The sequence below is a fragment of the Pezoporus flaviventris genome, unplaced genomic scaffold (assembly GCF_033815535.1).
Source record: "Pezoporus flaviventris isolate CSIRO_AGI_PZ_B2104156 unplaced genomic scaffold, CSIRO_AGI_Pfla_v1 ptg000007l, whole genome shotgun sequence".
Taxonomy (NCBI): Eukaryota; Metazoa; Chordata; class Aves; order Psittaciformes; family Psittacidae; genus Pezoporus; species Pezoporus flaviventris.
Genome location: NW_026892555.1, coordinates 26,491,927 through 26,509,383, shown reverse-complemented (window position 1 = coordinate 26,509,383; position 17,457 = coordinate 26,491,927).

Sequence of the window (17,457 nt, the reverse complement as noted above, 5' to 3'; positions counted from 1 at the left end):
TAAGAATGATTGCTGTTGCTGTTCTGTGCAATGCCTTATGAACTCCTGCTGGGCTTATAATTAATCCAAAGTGCACTGTGAATATTACATGGCCATGCATGTTGATTGATCCTCCTCAATATCTATGCAATTTATTGGCCATTAATGCTCAGATCTAGATTAACCTAGAAGTCTGGTAAAAATAGGGTTGAAAGGTATTTTCTGAGTACTGTGGGGTTAGACTTCTCAGTTCTCCTTGTTTTCCTTTGCTCTGTTGGTAAAAAGTAATTTGTATTGGGCAAACACAGGGACAGGCCACCTTCTTATCTAGAACAGGAAAGAGGGAAATCTTAGTTCAGACCTGAGTTATCCTTATACTCCTCTTGTCAGTTCCAGGGTCCTGGTTCATGGTTTATTCTACGTCTTAAAATTACTTAGTGACATTACCAGTGTTATTAAGTTTGAGGACAGAGTCATGATACTGAAGACAGTAGGATCGTGTTTTCCTCCACTGTCGGCCACTCCCAGTGATGACAATGTGATATTGCTCTATGGTGCTGTAAAAACACAGAAACCAGTGGGCTCCAGAGACTTGAGTTTCAGCCCCAAACTTTACATGGATTTTTGTCACCTAAGTTGTTATGTTAGTGAAAGTGGTTGGTTTGAAGATATATCTGAACTAAAATCTTCAGACCTGTAAGAAGTTTTAGGGACAGCAGAGTTGAGAAGCCTGTAGACTAACAGTAGTATACATAGAATCAGCTGAAGAAAGGAAGAAAATTGGTTTGTTAATGCGTTTAAGGTTTGTTTTCACAAGACCTTAATTCACCGATATGCCTTTTGAAAGTACAGCTTCAAATGTGTAGCATTTGAGGCAATGTTACTGGTAGTCTTAAAGTGGTACTGGGGAGAAGATGAATTATTAGATAAGCTGAATTCTGCCCTTGGAGGCACTTCCTCTGACAGTACCTTCACCATGAGAATCACCTCTTGAGAGTGCAGGTGTTTAAAACCTAGACATCTAAATCTTAGATTACTATATCAGGCTCTTTCTGTTACAAATAGAAATAAATAAACAAAGGTCAACAGGACAACCCACCTGCTAAAACAGGTCAGTTGACTTACTTTAAATGCATAGCAGTCTAGGTCTATGAATTAGACCTAGAATATTAGAAAAGCTGATGTGACTCTCACCCTCAGTTTCATTTAATATATGAAAATTTATCTCCCTCAAAAATAAATCAGAATGAAAAGTTATTACACCTCTTTTGTACTCTTGTACATATCTTCACAATCTGAAAACTGTTGGTTGTCCTGTACTCCAAAACTTTGTTCTGTTTTAAAAGGTAGAAAGTTATACTTTGAGGGATTGCTCTCTGTTTAAAGAGAGTTCCAGGTCTCAGGCAACTGCTCTAAACCATACATGCTTTGCATACCATTTCTGAGTTCAGATGAAAATGGATTGAGAAATCTGAAGGTGAATGAGAAAAGAGAGTTCTTATGATTAAAAGTACACTTCCACATTCCAAGATACCTCTGAAGATCTTGAAAGAATAAGATGTCCTTCTTTAGCACCCTAGTAATCGCCATGGGAGATAGTGCCATGAGGTTAGTGTTTATGAGGAATTTACATTGTGGTGGGGTTCTCTAGATCTTTCAGTCAAATAGGAGTGACTGTGAATGCTGGATAGCTCACTGATTCAGTATGTGGTCTCTAGTGTATCACTGAAATGATTGCCTTTCTCCATTATAAAGGAAAAATGTGCTCTGCAGCAGAATAGAAGAAGTATCTGGGCTCTGGTACCCATGGGATAAGATACCAAAATGAAGGGTAACAGGACTCGTAATAGCCATTAATTAACCTCAAATGCTTTGGAGGCTATGTAATAAATAAATCCTGGACTTCTGTGTATCCATCTTAAAAAAGCATTTTGTGTATAAAATTTCTTAAACACCTTGTGAAGGCATCTCTGGGTTTGTATTATCTTACCTGATGTTAGCTGCAGACTGGCTATGAACAAATCTGCATTTGCAATGGCAGGTTCTGGAATTTCCATTAAGCAAACAGACTAGCTGCTTTGCAGATGATGTTAAATGCACTAATGAGCGTGATGGCTGATAAATGGCTGTGTTGTCTGGGGACTGGACTCTGTTGAGATATTGAAGTGGAAGGCCTAGGTGTATGGTTCAGAAAGGCTATACAAAAGGGAAAACAGTCTCTACAGAAATGTGGGGAGTTTATGCCGTATACCATGGTGTAAAATGCTACCGTTCAAATCTTGTTTAAATCTCCCATATGGGCATTTTGTAGATGTACAAATCTGCAAGGGTATAGCATAACAGAGAACCTAAACCCTGGACCTAATTGTGGGTGTAATGCTACTGAATATGATTAGCGCATTCTGTTGTCTTTGAGAGGTGAATGCTTTACAAGTGAATTGCCCTGGTTACTGTCTTGGTTAAACCTCTGTAAGATTCAGCAGTACTTGTTTCTTCAGCCACAGACAGTGATAAATTTTGCATTTTAGTAGGCATGATTCAATTCTGGTATAAACAAGGGGCTATAAAAGCAATTTACTTGAAGCTGTAACTTCTATACAGAACTTGGGGTTTGGATGTAAGCTTATATCTAAGACCTTGTCATAGAGAATCTCAACAGGAGAGCTCTGTATCTCTAACAGATTTAAAATTAGACTATTTGCCTTGCTGTCTTGACTAGCTTCTGATATGTTTCTTAGAACAAGGGAAGTTCTCACAGAGTACATAATTTATATAAAACTTGTTCTAATGTCTACAGCTTGTAATGGCATATGGAATAACAAGGCAGATTTTGCCTTCAGTCAATACATTTCCATCATTCAGTCTTCAATTTTGAAAAGACCTCTTATCAAAACGCTTGAAAAGCACTGTATGAAACCAGCCTAATGTTCTAAAGTTGTTTGTGTGTTCTGCTATTTCATGCTGAAAGTCAATTGTGGATGGAACTATTTATTTGTGGAAATGTATTTGTTGCACATAAAAGGAAAAAAAAAAATGCAACACTCATTGTTATTTCGTTCTTCCTGATGGAAACTAATAGGTGAACAGGAATTCTCTGAGAACATAAAAACATCCAAGCATACAAAGCATTGAATCGAGGTAATTGCACAAGCCCACAGTATATTTCTCTTTTTGGCTGGTGACAACACAGGCTGAATTTTACATGGCAGGGACTTGATAGAAGGCAGTGGAGTACATTAGCTAGTAACAGTAGATGACCTACCTCACATGATCTTTGATGAGACTTTGCATTATCTTTGTGTCTTTTTCAGATTTTCAAGGAAATCTGTCTATGCACAAGGTTAGAGACAGCCAAATCCAGTAATCTTTGGCGCCTAGGGCATTTCTTTTGGTTTAATTATGTTGTGCTCCTGAAGGAAATTACATATGCTTCGAAATTAGCATTTAAATTCCGTCTTGGAAATGTGGCAATGAACTTTCCATTGGATGTATGATCTGAATGTAGACAATCTAGCAAATTCCTGTTTCCTTGCATTTCCAGTCTAATGCTTCTTCTCTGCTCAGTATCATCTTACACAGACGTTTGCATTGCAAGGATTCACTGCAGTTCATAAAGGAGACATAAAGCTGATAAAATCAATGGGTGTATGCATGTGCCCCATGTGTGTATGTAAAAGCACCACCACCATAGTTGTTCACCAGGTTAGCAGAATGGAATAACATCACTCCTTAATTGAAGCCTGACACTTATGTGAGTTTATCTCACATATGCTTAACTCTAGTGTGAGTTACTAAGATTCTCTGTAAGAATGCTATGGTTGGATAATAACATTTCATAGACATGCAGTGAAATGTTTCTTACTAACATTCATTACAGCTGCTAGAGAATTTAATACCTCTACCTTTTTTTCCCCTAATATTTCTATTATTTTTTCCACATTATCATTTACACTCTGATATAAAACCCACAATAGCAAAAGAGTAAGGAAGAGCAGTTTCATTATCAGCTTGGAGACACTGAGGAAAAGTCTGGCCATGCCATAAAAAAATAATAGATTATGAAATATATTTGTTTAAGGTAAAGTTGGGTATGTGCTTGTCATAGGAAGTTTCATATAGAAAAAGCAACTTCTTCCCATATTGCAACAGCTTAGTAAAGCTGCAAAGTATTCACAATGAATAATTTATAAGTTAAAATAACTAAAATTTTAAGATGTGAAATATGACTTCACTGGTCTCATATAATTTTGTGTCCCAAGGGTTTTTCATTATGCTTAAACTACTGGATTACCATATGCATAAAACCTTAATATTCATTAAAAAGCTTTTTAAAGAAGAAATTTATCTTCTAATATATCTTTCATCTACATGAGGGCATTTGACAATCAGTTCACTCAATTGTAATGTAGTCAGACTGAGATGTACCTCTTAATCTTTTTTCATTTTTTAATAGTTTTTCTATTAATTAGGCTAAACTTGAGACTTTGAATGAAGTATCATCAGAAATCTCATGAATGAGGCTTTGTGCCTTAACACTTTTTCTGATAAAAAGTTTCCTTTGTGCATTATTTTTACAATGTTGGAAAAGCTTCTAATTGAGCATAAAACATTTGAAGTCTTTTGCCATGAACCAGTTCGATTTTGTTCTTAAAATACTGCTTAGACAGCTTCATCCCTCTACTGACAACTATTCTTGTGTATTATACCTTGCAGCTGTGTTTGAAGAACAAATCCAGGTAAAGGATCCTTAGCTGTAAATTCATCTTTCTTTCTAGTCAAGCATGTCTGTAAAAATTCACTGCCTACCAGCATTCTGTCTGCTGTCATTTATAAATGCCTTCTTGATCTGTACTGCCATGCACAGCAGAGTGGCAACAAATTTGAAAAGATGGATTCCATTTTTGTAGTAATAAGTGTTTGTTGGGCTTTCTATCTTGTCACGATAAAACTTTGCTCTTTTCTTTAGTTGTTGGCTCAGAGTATCATGACGAGAAGGAAACTCATCAAACTGTCACACTGGATCTAAATAGCCCAGTAAAAACTTGGAACTTAAGTTACTAAGAAACCATATTTTTAAAAAAAAAAATCTATCCAAGTAAATTTGTAATGTATTTTCCCAGTAATCCTTTCATGTCCACAGTCAATTAAAATGAAGGTTGGTATTAAATAATTTATTTTTAATATTAATTATTTAATTATTTTAAATACCTTTTAAAATGTTTTTAATGAAGAAATTTTAATGTATATAGCCAAGAAATAGGATAAATAACTGATCTGCTGTCTCATAACTGCACAGGAGTTTGAGAATTTTATATGATAAAAATGTCCAGAGTATTTATACTTATATCTTGCAGTGAACTTCCTTAGTCAATTCCTGCAATCACTCTAAAGCAGTTATGGAAAAAAAAAGTGGGTTTCACAGTATTTTTGTTTCTCATAAAGATACAAAGTTATATTTTGAAGTATCTGATTGAAATAAATAAGATTGCAAGGCATTATGGAATAACTTTATAGATATAAACTGGAGTTTAAGACAGATTGTACAGCTGCAGAATTTAGCAACCTCTTACTAATTTTATCTGACCATGTCAATCTAAAATTTCTCTTCTAGAATAATCACCCAGCTTCAGCAAGAATGTATGAGATGGGTTCTATCCTAGTATTGCATCTAAGGTATTATTTTGTGTGTCATTAAAAGGCACAGGTGAGAAGTAGCTTTAAATTTTAAGGCATTAAGCAAATGCACCAACAAGAAGGCAATATGAAAAAGGCTATCCCTAGGGATCACTACCTTGCTATATTTCTCTTCATTTTAAGTCTAGAAAAGAGCTAATTGAGAAGCTTCTACTCACAGACCTGATGATGCTTATGCTTCTATCATGCCCAAAACAGAATCTAGGACTTTAGCTCTACTACAGCCACCAGGTTCTGTTGAATTTGGTGGAGTATGTCTGAACAGGCCAGTGAGGAAAAAAACATAATGCTTGAACTTGCCACTCGGTGAAGGTATAAAAACTTATTATGCTCCTGTTTATTAAGGCAGACTGGTTGCCTGTTCTCCTTTGTTCACTTTTTCCTCCTGGGTTTTTTCAGATAATGTGATTGCCAGCTTTGTGAACTTTGTCAGTAGTCTAATTAACACAACAATTAATTGATGCAAAGAGTAATCTCAGAACTGTAACTGAAAAGCTGATGAGTCATCATTCACCTTTTTTGCTACTTCCCTAAATTTCTTTATTTGGATATAAAAAAGAGGATATATATGCACTGGTTTTGACTGTGGATGTAGGATTCATCTCAACCAACCTGACATATCTGTAGAGGAACTAGTTGTCTAGATTGACCTCTGATCCATGACTAAGTACCTGATTGTAAGTACTCGTTTCTCTCTACTGGCTTAGCATAATGGGTTTTGTAAACCATATTTAAAAGAGTCTGGGTCTTCTTATTCAAGAAGGAGGAAAATTAGGCTCCTAATTTAGATTCATGTTTTTTATTTCTGAGACTTGGTTCTTAAACGTTACATTCCAATTTATGAAGTGTTACTTTGTGTAATTCCTCTACAGTCTTTGATCCTACATCAGTACTTCTTGAATACTGCTTCAGGTATTCCCTGTGATATTATGCCATGCTCAATAAAACAGTCCTAGGTTTCTGTCTGCCTGTTTGAAGTCAGAGATAGGGAGAACTCTGAATATGGTTATTCTCACTGTTGCCCAGAAAGTCTTTTAAATCCACATTTGTAAAATTCATTCTGCTATTTGTGACAAGTGTTATAAACTGCTGTAAAGTTTTGTGAGCTTTTCATAAGTGCCCATAGAGCTGTTCGAGGTCATTGTATGCATTGTATGCAGGAGCTTATTATGCATAAAGCATTTTTCCACTGCATGTGATAGCAAGATCATAGGGTTTGTGTGGTTGACCAGCTGTGGCTGCATGGAGAATTCTGAAACAGAGACAGCTATATAGTCCTGCAGATGGGGAGTGTCCAAATACTTTTGAACAGCTATGCTATAGTCAGGTACACCTGATTTGTAGGCATTCATGATTCATGACTGGATTTTCTTGCTCAGTTGCTCATCAAGACTGAGCTTGGTTTGCTGGAACCACTGGTGTCCCACCAGTGATAACTGCTGCTCTGTACTATAGGCTCCAAAGTGGTAGGATTGCCTTCTGTTACATTTTAGCTAACCCTGTAGAATATACAGGGACAGAATTGCATCTTCCCTAGCTCAGTTTCTTGCTTGTGAAATTTCACTGTTATTCATTGCTGCAAAAGTAAGAGTTTCTCTCGGAAGCTCCTTAGAAACAGATTGTTCTGGTACCTGTTTGTGAAGAAAAGTCTGTCCAGTAGAAGGAGGATAAATTAATGCTATTTAGACCATTTAATTCACCTGATAATATTAAACACCAGTTTGTAGCTGGACAGCTGCTTTTGCTGCCATTGTCTTATAATGGAAAAATAATACCAAAATAATGTAATCTGTCCAAAGTGTCATGTAAAAATCTCATTTTATATATTTGTGGTCTAGTTATTACAAAACTTTTATTTCTCAAAGGAAGAGTAATTTTGCTTAATCTTACTCTCTGACCTGGAAACATAATATGCTGGCAAATCTCTAATATTTTTTGTATTATGAGACAAGTCTATGTCTGACATACAAAGCATTGCATAAATGGTTTAATTTTTGAGTGAACAAGTGAACAAATAGTTCCAAGTAGTTTTTTAGGCTCTCCAAATATTCATATTATAAAGATATCCTTCCCAGGAGTCAATGAAAGGCTTGGAAATAGCCTGAAACACTGGAAAGAAATGTAATAATGAATGATAAATAAATATAATCGTAGCTTAGGTGTTTTTCATAGTATTGAGGGGTTTTCTTTTTCTGTGATTTTTTTGCCTTTTGTGATTTGCCTTTGATGAAATTCTTATCTATCTGTAGCTGGCATACACCATTTTCTAGACTCATGAAATGTACTTTCTTTAAACCATGTACTGATGTCTCTATCTCTTACATTTAGTTCTCTGGGGTGGACAGCTGTTCAGCTTGTTTCTGCTTATAATGAGAATGTCATCCATCTTTTGTATTATACAAGGGATACTTTTCAGCAATTTTTCTCTCTCTGAAAATTTCCAGGTGCTGATAGTATTCCATATGCCATTCTGGTTCTAATATATACCTTTGTGAGATATAAGGACAATATGGTTTAAACCTGGGAAAACTTTAATTGTTTATGCATAGACTTTACTTTGATAAAATATAAAAGGCAGCTTGTATTTTCCGGACAGATGCCATCCTGAGAAGTTATCAATTTCCCTTAATTTTCATCAGTGAGAAACCCAGATCATGTTTGGGAATGCTGAAAACACTAGCATTAATAGACATGCAGAGAAATGCATTCATTAATGTGTTTTTAATAACAAACTACTACTACTGCTGACCGTGGAACTCTAAAATCAGCTAGAAGGTGAACGTGTGTTTTTCCATAATGTGTCCTAGCTATGTTTCTGATTTTGTATTCTCAAAAGATTCCTTATAGTTGCTTAATTGATTTTTTTAAATGATGAATCTTCAGACTCCTCAGTATGAATTAGTAGAACAATCTTTAAGCCATAAAAAGATTTGGATTTGTTATTTGTTTTTTAAACACTTGCATTTTCTTAATTAACCCAGAGTTATAGAACTGTCCCTCAGGCAGAGTAAATAGAAAATTGTACACTGCAAAAGCAAAAGATCACACAGGGTCTCTTGCACTGTGGCATCAAACTCAGAATTTAGTTTTATTATATCTGCTAAATTTATTTATGAAGTTATGAATGTAATCTTCCTTGTGAACTTACCTTAAAACTGTAATGTATCATGTATCATGTATCATAACTGTAATGTAAGTAAGCATAGCAACATGGCCACTTTAAGTGCACTTGCTAGCTAAATTTTAACAATTGTTATTAACAGTGTCTAGAACAGGCTTTTTCTGTCAAAATTCAATGTGGGTCACAAGCAAAAGTGTATCAGTAAATTTGTGTAATATGTTTGTTCATCATTAGGACCTCATTTCAGATTATGCCAAAGAGTTTTGGAGTGCATAGCAATAAGGTATTTGTGATGTTTCTTCAGTCTAATCTTCTGAAATACTAGTAAAATGTCCAGGATAATACTCCCCTGTTGCCAGCGCAGTGAAAAGGTCTAGAGGCCCTGAAACTGAAGGACCTGAAAACTTAGTATCTGGGTCCATTTTCTCCAGATTTCCCCTCTACTCCTCCTGAGATTTACATCTGCTTTTTAGGCAGTGTATACCCTGTATATCTTCCTACTTCACGGGGTAAAATATTACCATCATTACTCATGCAGCTGATCTGTCTTCCTGGCTGCTTCCTGACCTACTACACAAAAAGTTAATGTTTCTGGTTTAAGGTTATTATGATGTCTGTACAACTCAGACTTAGGAACAAATGTATAATGGAAACCTTTAGAGGAAACACTCCTAATGAACTGTAGTCTGTCCAGTAAACTTCACCTTTTATTGGCTCAATTTAATTATCCTGACTTTCATAAGGCACCCACTCCAAAGCCCCAGAAGTTTCCCCCTACCACCCTCTAGAAAATCTGCTTTGGAAAAGACCAAGTTTCCCTCTGATAGCAATAGTTTTGGGCTTTTAGAAAACATAACTCACACAATTCATGTCTGATTAATGTCCAGACCTTAGGTATTTCTATCTGTCTCCCCTGACATGACCACCCCTTATATCTTATCAAAGAATAAAGCATGTTTTCAGAGCAAAGAAGACTAAACTCCAATTCCTCCTGGTCAGGAGGTTCAAACTAAAATGTCCTGTGATTTTTCTTTATCCACTAGGTTATGGGATGGGGAATATGTGTTTTCTATTCTGTAATAAAACAAAGAAAATAAAAGATCTTCAAGATAAAAACAAAAGTGGCATCCTCCTGCTGAGACTTATTCTTTTGGTGTAAGCAGAAGTTCAAGTCCATTCTTCAAAATTTATTGTCACTTATATCAGTTATCTTGTAAATACTATGAAATATTTATGCAGCTGTAAGTGTATGTGCACTTTATCATTGAGCCTGTATCCAGAAAGGGAAACCATTTTCTTTAGGCTTTTAAAGAAAAGCATTTTCTGCTTTTGACATCCTATAATATGTCCATCAAAGGATGCTGGGCTGTAGACTGGGAGGAGCTGCTCCATATCAATGAGAACCTTTAAGCCCTCTGAATGAAACATGTAACAGAGAGATGTGAGGGCCTGGATCCACCCTGCAATGAGTAAAGTATTTGACTTCATTGCAAATATTTTAGCAGTGTATTCTAGAGTATCTCAGAGGAATATAAATTTTAGGGTAAGTCTAATTAAGAGATGTGCTACAACTAAGAAACTTGGGTAATGTCTAGTGGATTGCACATAACAAAGACAAGGGGAAGTGGGTTACAAATGGGAGAATGATGTTCTAGTTATTAGGAATGCATGACTGTCATTTTGGTGGGAATTATGGGAAGCTCACATTAATTGGTCTGATTATGATCTCAGCTTCTCTGCTATAAGTGTGTACTTTGACAGAACTACTCTTCGTTCAGACACAGGAAAGATCAGAACTAGGACTCCTGAGTGAGTAGGGATTAGCGATGTGTAAAGATTACAAGAAAATACAAACATTTTATTATCTGAGTAGTACCTGGAAGTTTTGCTGGCTAAACTGTAGAAAGTCATTGCTGCTCTATTTGAAGTGCAGGATGGTTCCTGCCCTGCTCCCACAGCTGTCTGTAGCAAAGGCCAGTGTCTCTGCAGCATTTTATTTATTAACCTCTATCTTATTCTTATTTATGTGTTAGGTGATTATATGGGGTAGGAAAGAACCATTTTTTCCCCTCAGTTGTACCCTGAGATATCTCTTTTTGCATTGAACTCTTGCACACTGAGATTTAGGAAATCTCCAACTGCCTTGTTACAAGCAACAGCTTTTCTTGCTGGTCCTTCACCCCTGGAGACAGCTGCATCTGTACAGAGCCTGGCTGTACAATGCAGAGACAGGAAAACTTCTTACAACTTGGTACTTGGGGTAAAAAGGAAAAGGTGATACAGGATGTTTTACAAATTACCAACTCTGTATCGAGGAACACCTTGTTTATTTAGCCATGTTTCACGTAACAGGACTTAAAACAGAAAAAAGTGAGTGAGTCAAACATTTAAAAAATTTACTAAAATATATTTAACAATAAATATTCTCTCTAGCAGTTTCAGACTCTAAACTGGTCCTCTAATCTGGCTAAGTGTCCAAGAAAATCATTTAGGTATTGGTACATCTTTGGGAGCTCCTGGAGTAGCTGTTATCCTGCTTGAGCTTTGGCAGGTGTTTACTGAAGTCATCAGTTTGGGTTTGGGGCAAGACTTTTCTTCTGAAGTCCCAGATGAAATTATCTACATTTCTCTCCTGTTTATTGCCTGGTTGTCATTTCCTGTGAATTAGTATCAGGATATCATCTTCTAATTCAGGGAACCAAGTTCTTTCCTTTCTCTTTTCTTAAGTCTCTTGATTAATATCTGTGCACTTTAATTAGCAAATTGCTGGCTTCAGGCTTCTCTCTCCTATTACTGACTTCTGAAAAGAAACTGCTAAAATAGTGTTATGAGGAACATTTCTGCACATTTTTCTTGCTGGACACATAATTATTATTTTTCCTGTAAGCCTTATGTAAATATTAAACACAAGATACCAGAGGGTGAAACTAGGATTAGGTTGTTCTAAGTAACCCTCACCTTCCACTCCTGTAGTTTTAGAGGCAACCTCATGGTGCCCTGTCTATTACAGTATCAAAGCAGAATCAGCATGTCAGGACACCAATTCTCATTAGCTGCCAGTTTGTAACTGTGAGATGTTCAATCTACCAAAAGAAAATGCTTTAAAATAACACCAGTTAATAAAGCTTCTAGGATATTATTTATTTGTTTCTGCATTTTTAATTGGGAGCATGTGCTCTCCATCTCTTTTCTCAGAGTACTCTACTGGGAACTTGGTCTTTCTCTGCTGGAGCTGGAATGCATAAGTGTTTCAGCTGTGTTTCTTGAGAAATTTGTGTCAAGAATGAAAGTGTTTTGATCACTACTATGGAATTGAAATAAAAAAAAATCAGCAACTTCATTTGTGTTGACAATGATTGTCTTTTCTCAAAATCATATAGACGATGCTAAAATCTGAAACCAGTTTCAGGATCATGAAGTAAAAGACTAGGAGATCTTTGACTCTTTCGAAGATTTAAACAGGGAATGGATATCACAACTTGGTTTTTTACTCATGCACTTTTCATCATGTGAAGATTTAAAATCTTGTATAGCAAGAAAAAGTCAGTGTTTTTTCAAAAGCTCAATAATAGATCCTTCTAAAATTCATTTTTCCTGGTACTACTATTTCTTTTTGTCTTTTGTCTCTTTATTTTTGAGTCTTCTGACCTTCTTCAGACAGTGTTCTAGTCTACCTTGGACCCTTCTGACAACACTATGGTTCAGTTCTAGTGATTTAACAGAGTGCCATCAGGATAAAACACCAGGATGCTAAAATTCGATTTATTTGCAGCAGACCCCGTCTAAAGGTCTGCTTCTGTCTGTGATATTTCCACAGATATTTGCCTTTACTTGGAGAATGCTCTGAGCACAGTTTATTCTTTGGAAGCTTGCTGCTATGCAACAAAACTGTCAGTGCACTCTAGGATAAGAAAAGAGACCTCAAAATAGAATTATTGTATGTAACCCAGGATTTTCAAATGCAGTGATGTTTCAACAGCCCTCCTTGCCCTCTGTTTCACCCAGGCTCAGATCCTGCTACCTGTTGTACCCTTTCTGCAATGGTCCAGGTTCTAACATCTCAGGCTGGAGCTTCTCGCTGCTCAGAGTCCTCAGTGGACATCCACTGCTATCACATTAAACAATGTACATGAGATAAAGGGCTCTGGCTCCAAAACTAACACTGTGGCTTCTTATACCCCAGGCCAGTGTCAAGGGCTGAAGCATAAACCACCAGATTAATACTTTTCTAATACAAGCTAAAAATCTATGTGCTGAAAGTGAGCATTTAGTATCCTAGCCAAACTGACCTCTAGATGTTACAGACGATTGAAGATACACACTTGTGCCAAAGTAAATGCTTCTAGGAATCTGAGTCAGCATTCATTTTAGATTTTTTTTTTTCAAATTCTTTAGAATGCATGAAAAATAACTAGGATGCTATCAACCAATTTAGGTGATTTGTCAACTTTAAAATTACATTCTTGCTTATGTTGTTTGTTTTTTACAAGTAACAGCATTTTTTTGTATAATCAAGGGAACAAGAAAATAATTATCTTTTACGTCTTCTGAATTATTTTGTGGCAATTGCTTGTGGCACACTGACAGGTTCTCTATGATCAGTTTTCCTCAATATTTGTTCATTGAAACGGAAATGAAAGGAATTTCTACATTAGGAGAAAAACACAACCCAAACTAAAAAAAAAACGCACTCACCTTAAAAATGTCTTGGCTTGATACTCAAACAACATATAGTACCTAAAAAAACTCTAGGATCTTATCTTTTTGTTTGTTTCATTTGAAACCAAGGATATGTTAAGGTCAGACTCCCCTGATGTCTCCTTTCTTCTTTTATTTGTGCTGCAAATAATCTGAAAGACCTTTATGACCATTGAAGAAATAATAAATGAATGTACAAGGGGCACCTATGTATTGCTTCTTATGATGCATGTTTATTTTCATGAAGACTAATGTTTTACATAAAGCTTAAAAAAATACATGTGCTACAAAGTCAGCTTTACATCAGAAACTTTAGCAAAAGGGATGTAGTCACTTTGGTTTCAGATGGAGTATCAGCAGCTAGTGGTGCATTGATTCATTCAAACTCACAGAGCCAGTACCACTAATAATCATATTCCTTCTGCATATGCAGGACCACAGTTTAGGGTGGAAGGGTCCTCAGGGATTCCCTAGTCCATTCAACCTCCTACTCAAAGCAATGTCATAGGGAAAAAGATCCTTCTTAATTCCACTCTGAACTTCAATTTATGCTTGCTGTCTCTCATCGCCCCTTTCAGAAACCATCGTGAAGCACAGTGCTTGCACAGGGATGCTACTGAATTGCATCAGAAACCTTTTCACCTGAAGTAATCAACCACTAATGCTTCAGCTAAGCTGTTGCACCTGTTTGTTCCAAGGCTGTGATAAACTCCTTGCTGTCCTTAAGGTGGAGCAGCAGGAATGATTACCCTGACTGTGTAGATGTTGAGGAAGAAAAATCTGTTCTTAAGAGCCGAAGCGCTGTGGCCCCTTGAAATAATCAGATTAATACTTCTGCGTTTCTGGTGACAAGACTTGTATCCAGTTCAACAGCAATGGAAGAGATGATATTGTACCCTCAACATTATTTTTTTTAATGTTGTCAAATGACTACTACTCCTCTCTGGGTCAAAAGTCATCTTGTACAAACAGGACAATTATTGTATTCATTCTTGTTTGGAAACCCCAAGAAAATCCTTGAACAGTGAAGGGAGCTCTAATACTGATAGCTTTTCATCTGTCAAATTGACTTGCTAAGAAGGCTTAGAAAGTAAAACTAATTTACCAGAATTAAAATGAATTAAGTAAAGAATGGCAGTAAACTATGTATAAAATTAGGGAACACTGCAACTCTGAGAATCAAATAAACCAGTTTTAATTTAAATGCATTTGTCTGAAGACAAAATGAGAATGCACTTTCTGTTGCCAGCATTTACAAAGGATTTATTTTGGGCATTTCTTCTCCGAGTTAAAATAATTATGACATCTACACTTTGAATGACACATATCTCTGGCACTCATCTGATACATTTTACTGTGGCCCAATTATTTTTTGTGATGAGTCAGGGGTGACTGAATGTGTTGTGTACATCCAAAGGCTATACTAATACTGCTTCATTAGGCACAAGCTGTATGCCCAGGGACACTCGAAGCAGTTAAGCATCTGGGCCAATTTAGACTTCTATGTTTTAAAAATTTTCCTTTAAATATTTTGCATCTCTCCCCGGCCTTCTCCCAGTCTCACCAGAACACTTCTGTCTTTCAGCCCCATAATGCAGAATAGGCATTAGCATCTGCAGAATATGCAGAAGATTATCATATGCAGAATATGTTTTGAGCAACCTGGTCTAGTGGAAGCTGTGAGTATGGTTCCTTCAGCTAAGTCTTTACAGGGGTGCCTATATTCATTTTTTTTTGAGGAGGAAACTTTCCTTCTGTTCTGTACACATCTTTCTCTTTTCTGAGCTCTTTGGGCCTCTGTAGCCCCACTCCTTAATCCTCATATGTTTTACTATCGTAATCCTTACGTGTTTTAGCTGAAGATATCATAGGAGATGCTGCTTAGATGACATATCACTTTCTCTGAGGAGTTGCCTGAGTTCTAAGACTCCCTGTATTATCTGTCACATAGCCTGGAATCAGCCCTTCATGGTGACTCTCTGGACTTGTTAGGTTTTCTCAGGTTTTTGAAAAAGAGAGAAATTTGTTCAGTGTCTTTGGCTGTTTATTCACTGTTTTCATTTTCAAAGGGACAGGGCTGGTATGTTTTAGACCAATATTTTTTTCCTGCATTATTTTTGGCTTAAATACTGATGATGTTTTGGGTTACTTCTTTAAGCAACTTAATACAGAAGTGACATAAATTAAATTTTCTGATTCAGGAAAAACAGTTTAAAAAAAAGGTTGTATGGAATAAGTGAACTAATGGAACAAAAACATAGAGCATAGAAACTGTATTGCTGTAGGATTTTTATAATGAGGAATGGAGTAGGCAAATGTGACATACTTGTATAATCAGTCATTTAAAGTATTTATTATAATTAAAATTGTAGAAATTATGTGGATAGTAATCAGTTTTCATTATAGTTCTTTGCACATTTCAGTGCTATAATTATATTGTGGCATTTGTCATTGCTGAATATTTTGTAGACAGCTCTATCTTCCCATTAAAATATACTGTGTATGATGGCAAGATTTTTGTTATCTGAAAATATGAAGTAAAAAGTGTTAGTAGTTTGGGGTTATTAGTTTTTTCACTTTGTAATTTTGGAATTGAGAATATCCTAATAGGATCTATACCATTCTCTGTGAGCAACACTTGTGGAAGGAGCCCAAACAGTTCTTTTTGGGCTTATAAAATAACAGCCATTTCTTTCTTAAAGCCTTTTGCTGTGAGCTCACACATTTTGGGCCCAGCAGTCCATGAAAATCTGTTCTAAGGGTAGGAAGTTTCTTTATGAAACCAGGCTGTGAAGAATAACAGTTTCATCCAAATTGCAGAAGATTTAAATACCTCTGGGGCTCCTTCTGTGTTCTGTGGAAGCTTGGTCTTGGCCTCAGTTGTACTAGGATGTTGGGGTTTTTACCAGTATTTGCTATTTTGGCTGTTGTCTTTAAAAGCTTCCTGCCATAAGTAAATGAAAGCTATAATGTCCCTGTTCTGTTCACTCAGCTATGGGGATTCCAGAATGATGTGCTTGCTTAATTTTTGCAACTGCATGTAATATATTTTCTCTACAGAAAAACAAATGCATCTGATTGATGACCTGAGCTAGGTCTGCTTAGCTTAGCTACTCTTGTTACTTCTCCTACAGGCTCTACTTGGGCTGTACTTTAGGATTTGCTGGATTTAGCAGTAAAGGTAGTTTATGATGCAATTTATGAAGTGACTTCTCCTTTTCCTTGTTCTCACCTCTCTGCAAGATTTCACAATCTCCTTTACTGTGCTGGCATTTCTTTTTTTCTGTCTTCAGTAAAAACTGATTCACTGAGCTGATCTAAACTAAAAGATAACCTTTTTAAAAGAAGACACAGGCAGCAACATATGGGCAGAAATAGGAATAAGATCAAGAGAGACAGGAACTTTCTGATCTGTTTCTTTGCCAAGATTAGCATGTTGAGACTGTACGGCCTCAGTCTAGTCTGCTGCATACTAAATCACAGGGAAATCAGGTAGGCAAAGCAATCAAACCAAGACATACACTGGATGTGCCATTTCAGGACTGGACATTGATCCTCACAACAGCTTCTAGGACACTTGCTTAATGAGTTCATATTTTTACAAATTTTGCTATCAGTTTTTTAATCCAGCTACAGTGGCAAAATTTTCACTTACTGAAAATTTTCTTCCCTGTACTGAAAAAAAATCCTCAAACACACTTTTCTAAAAATTGGGATCCTTCCACAAGGAAATCAAGAGCTAAATGCCAGATGTTCATGGTATATGATGAAAAAAATGATGATAGCTTTCAGTGCTTTCAGCTCAGAATACTACCATAGCTGAAGATGGTTATAGCATGCAGCCAGGAAGTCATTTTATGGGGACTGAAATCAGCCTTTTCCCAGATCAGTTAGGATCGTGGATTATGTCTGTACAATTCTTTTACAATTATTTAAGGTTGAGAATTGCATGGGATATTCTTCAA